Raw genomic sequence first — 8,411 nt, 5'->3', positions numbered from 1 at the left:
TTGTTTCACTCGTGTCGCCTTCTTGTTTGCCCTGAATCGAAATACAAGAGTAATGAGTCTAATTAAGTGTTAATTAAGTGTAAAAGAATGAATATTTAGGGATAAAAATATGATAATTTTTATTCACATCAGATCCCCCACACTTAAGCTTTGCCCGTCCTCGGGCAAGACAAAACTCAAGCAAAAACAAAACAAACTAACTATTTACTTATTTTTAAACTCTCTCAACATGATGCTTGTCCTCTAGCATACCTTGATCCAGACTTAATAATCTTTCCATTTTCCACTTCTCTCTCCCTTTAACTTGTCAAAGAGTAATCTCAAATCAACATTCTTCATGATCCAAAGTTAAATCAACAGTCAAGGAAAGCAAACATTCCACCGAATGAACATTCTTGGATTAAAATAAGCACTCATTGTTTTTAACAATGAAAATGTAGCAATATTCAAATACCCTCTCTTTGTTTTCGCTCTATGCACTCGCAGTTTTTTTTTTTTTTTGAGGTATATGTATCATTAGTCTCTCAAGTCAAAACAAGGGATGTTATTACCATAATCTTGCTTATGTATCACATCTCCACCACTAAGCATGAGTTCAATGCATCAAAAGGTGAAATGTGGCTTGGGGTTCTAGGGGTGAGTGCATTTTATGCTCCATCTCACCCTTTTCTTTCGCTTCTAGCTGTGAGTGCATTTTATGCTACATCTCACACTTTTCTTTCACTTCTAGATGTGAGTGCATTTTATGCTCTGTCTCACACTAGTCACGATTTTTTTTTTTATTTTGATCCATGAACTCATTAACATGGTCTCATCATGTCTAACAAAGCAAGTTTTAGAATAATCAAACCAACGTTTGACAGACATTTAAGCGAAAAGTAATCACATGCTCATAAGGGTTAAATTTGTATTGAATCTTGCCTATTGATCATTCAAAATAATGAGGTTACCGTACGTAGCCAAAAAGTTCAGTTAGTCATGCTTGCATCCTATCTTGTCTATTCAACCTAAGCACATAATTCATGATAGTTTAAAATCATTCAAAAGTAAGTTTCTAGGGAGCAAAAACTTTAAAAAGCAAGGTTAAAAAGTGATGATCGCAGCATGCTAGAGTTAACCCAGAATTTATCAAATTCCCCTAATCAAAACCCCCCACACTTAAGGTATACATTGTCCCCAATGTATATGACTGTGCATAAGATAGAAAGATTTAAGGGAACTTCCCTGAACACCTTATTGAGATCCTTCAAATGTGCTACTAAACATGACCATGTTCCTAAAAAATGTGAAAAAAATTCTCGACCGTAAATAGCTAAAAACAATAACTGAACAATGAACTTAATGGGTTGCCTCCCACAAACACAATTGTTTAGTGTCGTTATGCTCGACGAACTTCTTTGCTTCCTTATTTGATGAATAATGAGGAAGATCCAACGAAATGTCTACCAAGGAGGAGACATTTGCATCCTCATGGAGCAACTTTAATCTATGCCCATTCACTTTGAAAACCTTATTTGTATCGAGACGTTTGATCTCCACTGCACTATAAGGAAACACATTAGTAACAACAAATGGGCCCATCCACCTAGAACGCAACTTTCCTGACATGAGTTTGAGTTGAGAATTATATAATAACACCTTTTGACCAACCATAAATTGTTTTCTTAAAAGCAAATTATCATGAAACAACTTGGTCTTCTCCTTGTAAATTCTCAAATTCTCATAGGCTTCTAACTACAACTCCTCCAATTCATGTAATTGGAGTTTTCTTGCCTTGCCAGCTTCTTTCATGTCCATATTGCAGCGTTTGATTGCCCAATACACCTTATGCTCAATTTCAACTAGTAAATGACAAGATTTGCCAAAAGCTAACCTATAAGGAGACATCCCTATTGGTGTTTTGTATAAGGATCGGTACACCCAAAGTGCATCATCTAGACTTAGGCTCCAATCCTTTCTAACTGGATTCACCATTTTCTCTAAAATGGACTTGACCTCTTGATTGGAAACCTCAACTTGTTCATTTGTCTGGGGGTGATAGGCAGTGGCGACTCGGTGATGCACCCCATACTTTTCAACAAGGCTTCAATGGCTCTATTGCAAAAGTGGGTCCCTTGATCACTTATGATGGCTCGAGGAATACCAAACCTACTAAAAATGTTAGATTTGATAAAACCTACAATACACTTAGAATCATCAGTTTTGGTGGCTTTTGCTTCCACCCATTTTGAGATATAATCAACTGCCAAAAGTATGTAAACAAAACCACAAGAGGAAGAAAAAGGTCCCATAAAATCAATACCCCAAACGTCAAAAATTTTGCAAATAAGAATGAGAGTTTGGGGCATCTCATTTCTACGAGACAATGCACCTGTTCGTTGGCATCTTTCACAACTTTTACAGAACAAGTATGCATCTTTAAATAAAGTTCCCCAATACAACCCACTATCTAAGACCTTCTTAGCAGTTCTTTTTGGCCCAAAATGGACACTACAAGCATAATTATGACAAAAAGATCAAAATAGACTTATGTTCACTTTCAGGGACACATCTCCTAATTACTTGATCATACCAAAATTTCCACAAATAAGGCTTGTCCCAAACATAATATTTTGCCTCATTCCTAATTTTATCATTCATCGACTTGCTAAGATAACCAGGCAAAATACTAGTAATCAAGTAATTCACAATATCAGCATACCAAGGGACCATACCTTTTATTTGGAACAGTTGCTCATCAGGAAAAAAACTCAGAAATAGGTAAAGAGTCTTCATCTTTTACCAACCTACTTAGATTGTCTGCCACCAAATTTTCATCTCCCTTTCGATCATTGATCTCTAAATTGAACTCTTGGAGCAAAAGTATCCACCTTATCAACCTTGGCTTTGACTCCTTTTTCGCTAGTAAGTATTTTAGGGCTGCATGATTAGGAAACACAATTAATTTAGAGCCAAGCAAATATGAGCAAAACTTATCTAAAGCAAAAACAATTGCTAATAGCTCCTTTTCAGTGGTTGTGTAGTTGCACTATGCAGCATTCAACGTCCTTGAAGCATAGTAAATGACATGATTCTTCCTATCAACCCGCTGACCTAGAACAACTCCTACAGCATAATTGCTCGCATCGCACATGATTTCAAAGGGCAAGTTCCAGTCAAGTGGTTGAATAATGGGTGCAATTGTCAGCAAATCTTTGATCTTATCAAATGCTTCCTTGCATTCATACCCAAAGTCAAAAGGCACATATTTTTGAAGCAGTTTGGACAATGGCAGGGCAATTTTTGAAAAGTCCTTGATAAAAACCTGCATGTCCAAGTAAAGCATGCACTTCCCTAACATTTGTAGGGTAAGGTAAGCTCACAATCAAATCGAACTTTGCCTTATTGACCTCTATTCCTCTATCAGAAATAACATGTCCCAACACAATGCCTTCTTTCACCATAAAGTGGCATTTTTCATAATTCAAAACTAAATTAGTTTCAACACACCTATCCAAAATTTTACTCAAATTATCTAAACACTCATCAAATGAATCACCATAGACAGTAAAGTCATCCATGAACACTTCAATGCACTTCTCAATAAAGTTAGAAAATATACTAATCATGCACCTTTGAAAAGTACCTGGAGTGTTGCATAGACCAAAAGGCACCTGTCTATAGGCGAAAGTGCCAAACGGGTAGGTGAAAGTCGTCTTCTCTTGGTCCTCTTGAGCAATCACTAATTGATAGTAACCTAAAAAACCATCAAGAAAACAAAAGAATGCCTTACCAACTAACCTTTCTAACATTTGATCTATGAAGGGTAAGGGGATATGGTCTTTTCTAGTGGCTAAATTAAGTTTCCAAAAATCAATCACCATACACCACCCACTTTGTAACCTCATTGGGACCAGTTCATTATTTTGATTTCTTACCACAGTGATCCCTTACTATCATTGGGACCAGTTTTCTTGGGTACAACATGTATTGGACTTACCCACTTACTATCTGAAATAGGATAGATTATCCCTTCATCTAACAACTTAAGGATTTCTTTCATTACCACTTCCTTCATTGTTGGGTTGAGCTTCCTTTGTGATTCTCTGACTGGCTTGGCACCATCTTCCAAAAGAATTTTATGCATGCAAATTGATGGATTAACTCCTTTTATATCAGCTAAATGTTAGACAGTTTTGTATGCCCTTAGCTTCAATCTGATTTGATGTACTTTTGTTATTTAGTGGAAATAAATAAAGTGCATGTTTGATTCATGTTGTTTGGTTTAATTCTGTGTAAAACCCTAAAATTGGACATTTATAGAGACTCATGTTAGTTTTAAATGTTCACAGCCGTTGGATAAGTCTGGGGAGATTTATCCTGCCAAGGCTGATACTGGTGTGCCACCAAGTGTTGGGATGGCCTGTCTCAGCCATCAGGGTAAGACCCGAGGCACATGCAGTATGGGATTACTTGAATCCTTGAACCGGACCAGATTTCCAGTATTGCCCTGGACCTTGGAGATAGATGGGCAAAACTGGAAAGTTACACCTGACCCCTAGACTCGATTATGACATTTCACTACGTGTTGGATCAGGCTGCCTTTGATATGCCATTCAGTGAGATCCTTAGCGGGGATCAAAACCTGGGTATGTTGGGGCAGTTTGAGAATTCATCTGAGTGGGTGATCATAGTGACAGAATCAGCCACTTTGTCGGACAAAGGGTAATGATCGGGAATGCACTCTCTCTGATGGAAACCAAACTGCCGGCAGTTGATTTCAATCGTTGGAATTTTGTTTTGCAAAATTAATATATTTATATATATATGTACGGTTTCAAATTGTTTGCAAATGGTTTTAATTCCCGGGATCCATGTGAGAGGAGAGTGCGGCACTGTTCCTTGTAGCCGAGGGAGAGGTCCTCTCTTGTCGGGCAGTGCTTGATCATTAAGGGCTGAGAGGTTAAGTGTAAGACCATTGAGGATAATACCTGATGGGCTAATCTTGCACCTGCCCACAGTCCCTGGGTTTTTATAAGATGGCTTGGCCCAGGGACCACTTAATGTAAGTGTTGGGCCCATAGGGTCCATATGATGGACTCAAGGGGTTCATTGAGTTTTTCAGTGAATTCGGCTGGGCCTTGTATTAAAGGCTGGGCCGAACCCATGTGGCTGGTGTGTAGATCAATGCTTGGGTCCCACGCCATACAAAGAAGCCCAACTGGGCAGCAGATTGGAAAGTAATTAGACACTGAACACTTAATGGGCCAAAAGCCCATTTCGAGGTGGGCTGATATGATCACCCATCCATGGGGCGAATTTGAGATTAAAGTTAGTAAAAGGATTGGGCCTTTTAGCCTTATCCACTCTTAGAGACCAAATTCAAATTAGATTTGAATCTGGTAACCTCCTGATAAGATCAGGAGTAAGCTAACTCTATCCGCAGAAAAGGATTAAGATTATCCCCTATCCAAATACTGATTTGGATTGGGATAACTCCTAAAAAGGAGGTTTCTTAATCAAGAAGAAAGGAGGAGATTTCGAACCACCTTGAAGAGGTATAGGATACCTCCTGCGAATTCAGATCTGATCTGATTCATACTCTCCAGAAAAACAGAAAAACAGTTCAGCCTTTTTGCTTTGGAAATCTCCTCCTGCCGCCGCCATCTGCCATTGCAAGATTAGATCTTTGCAGAGAAGAAAGTCAAGAAATCTGTTCTTGACATCAGTCTTGCAAGAAAGACTGAAAAGGATTCAGTGTTTAGTACTTCCAGAGGATTCTTGTGAAGGATCCAGTGTGTAGGACGCACCCTGCTGGTTCTGTTCCATTCACAGCTGTGTCATCTTCAGCAGGAACGGATCTTGGAGCATTCTTTGGGCGTGAACACCAACTTTGGGAGATACTGCTTCTCCGGATCAGGTATATTCCTCCCATTTATCTTTTGGTACAGATCTGGTTTGATTATGGTTCAAGTAGGATCCTTGAATACTGTATTCTAAATTTAGGGAATATGATTCCCAGTTGAGAGAAGGTAGGAAATTTGTGAAACTCACCCACCCATTCCGCAACCTTTATGGCGTCCATTAGATGGATCCTACCATTCTTTCACTAAAGTCCAACCAATTGCTTCTTTATGCTCCTTCAAAACCTTGATGAGTCGTGCCTCTTGATCATCAGTCAACCCTTTTGCAATGATCACTGGCAATGTTTCTTCATCACCCAAATAGCCATACTTAAGGTGATCTGGCAAAGTCTTCAACCTAACTTAGGAGCCTGCAAAATAGAAGGTAACAAAATCTTATGAGAAAACGATGATGGAATATTAGAATTTGTTAACCTTGACTCTAATATTGGCTCTGAAGCTTCACAGGATGAATCTAACTCTTCCTTTATATCCAAATGTGCACTCAATTCGAGCTCCTCATTCATATCTTTTTCTTAAAAAATTCCCTACACAATTGAATCAACAATGTCAACTGAACAGATTGAATGACATTCATTGGGGTACTTCATTGCTTAAAAAATATTAAATTTAACAATCTTGCCGTCAAACTCGACAGAGAGAGTACCCTCATCCACATCTATTTTGGTTTTGGCTGTTTTCATAAATGGCATGCCTAATAGAATTGGAGCTGAATTTGTGATAGTGTCTTCCTCCATCTTCAAGATGTAAAAATCAGTTGGAAATATTAGGTCATTAACCTGCACCAAAACATCTTCAACAATCCCCTCAGGGTAAGCGTTAGAGCAGTCAGCTAATTGAATGACTACCCTAGTCTCCTTCAATGGACCAAAATTCAAAGCACAATAGATTGAGTATGGCATGACATTGATAGATGCACCTAAATCTAGCATGGCACACTCAATTCTTTTCTTGCCAATCACACAAGGTAAAGTAAACATACCTGGATCAGCACACTTTTCTGGCAAGGTTCTCTTGATGACAACTGACACATTCTCCCCAACCCTTACCTTCTCATCACCTCTTAGCTTCCTTTTGTTAGTGCACAACTCCTTCAAAAATTTTGCGTATTTCGGGATTTGCTTGATGGCATATAACAAAGGAATATTTATCTCCACCTTCCTAAAGGTCTCCAAAACTTCTTACTCGTACTCTTCTTTCTTAGATTTTTCCAACCTACTAGGAAAAGGTGGCACAATGGCATTAGAAATCTTACTCGTACTCATCTTTCTGCTCTTCATCCACTTTCTTTGGTGAAGTAAGTTGTGACTACAATTCCTTCCCACTTCTCAGCACCATTGCACTAGCACTCTCCTTGGGATTTACCACCGTCTGTGATGGTAATTTTCCAAAGTTTTGCGCCTATAAGTTGCTATAGAAGTAGCAAGTTTACTGATTTGGTTCCCTAAGTTCTGGATGCTGGCCCTTGTTTCCTATTGGTGTTAGTCGCTAGAGCCTTAACTATCTCATCTAAAGATATACTTGAACTTGAGGGTTGATTTGGGGCTTGGGTAAGTGCTGGAATTGGAGATTGTTGGTTGAAAGCTTGAGGTTGGAATCTCTGTGGCCCTCCTTGATTTACATAGCTCAGATTGGGATGATCCCTCCACCCAAGATTGTAATAGTTAGAATAAGGATCATATTTGCATTGAGGTTGGCCAAGAAATCCTCCTACAACATTGACTTGCATTGAATCATCTTGCAATGATGGGCACATGTCTGTAGGATGCCCAGGAATTGAGCATATGCCACAAACCTTAGTTGTTTTTAATTGCCCTGCAGCCAATTGATGAACCAAAGCAGTTAGATCAAAAATTTGACTTTCCAGATTAGAATGGCTTACCTCATTAACACATCTGATAGCTCCATCTATTCTTGCTCCAAATTGTTGAGAGTTCTCAGCCATGTTGGAGATCAATTGCCAAGCTGTCTCAGGTGTTTTGTTGACTAAGGCTCCTCCACTAGCTGCATCTACAATACTCCTATCCATAAGTTGGATTCCTTCGTAGAAGTATTGGATTAAGAGCTACTTAGGTATTTGGTGGTGTGGACAGCTAGCACAGAGTTGTTTGAACCTTTCCCAATACTCATATAGGATCTCACCACTAGACTGCCTTACCCCACAAATATCTTTTCTAATATTTGCAGCTCGTGATATAGGGAAATACTTATCTAAAAACACCCTATTCATCTCATCCCATGTATGTATTGAACCAGGAGGAAGAATATATAACCAGTCCTTTGCCTTATCTCATAAAGTAAAAGGAAAAGCTATCAGTTTTACCTATTCCTCAGTCATACCCTGTGGTTTCATGCTTGAACAGACAACATGGAACTCTTTAAGATGCTTGTGAGGGTCCTCGCCTGAAAAACCATGAAAAACAAGAAGCAATTGAATTAAACTTGATTTAAGTTCAAAAGCTACATCAAGAGCGGGATATACTATGCATAGAGGCTGTTGATTTAGGA

This window comes from Nelumbo lutea, chromosome 2, assembly GCF_056320005.1.
Source record: "Nelumbo lutea isolate HS-2025 chromosome 2, American lotus-T2T, whole genome shotgun sequence".
NCBI classification, from domain to species: Eukaryota; Viridiplantae; Streptophyta; class Magnoliopsida; order Proteales; family Nelumbonaceae; genus Nelumbo; species Nelumbo lutea.
The sequence above is the reverse complement of the archived record's forward strand: the minus strand, read 5'-3'. Positions refer to the sequence as shown.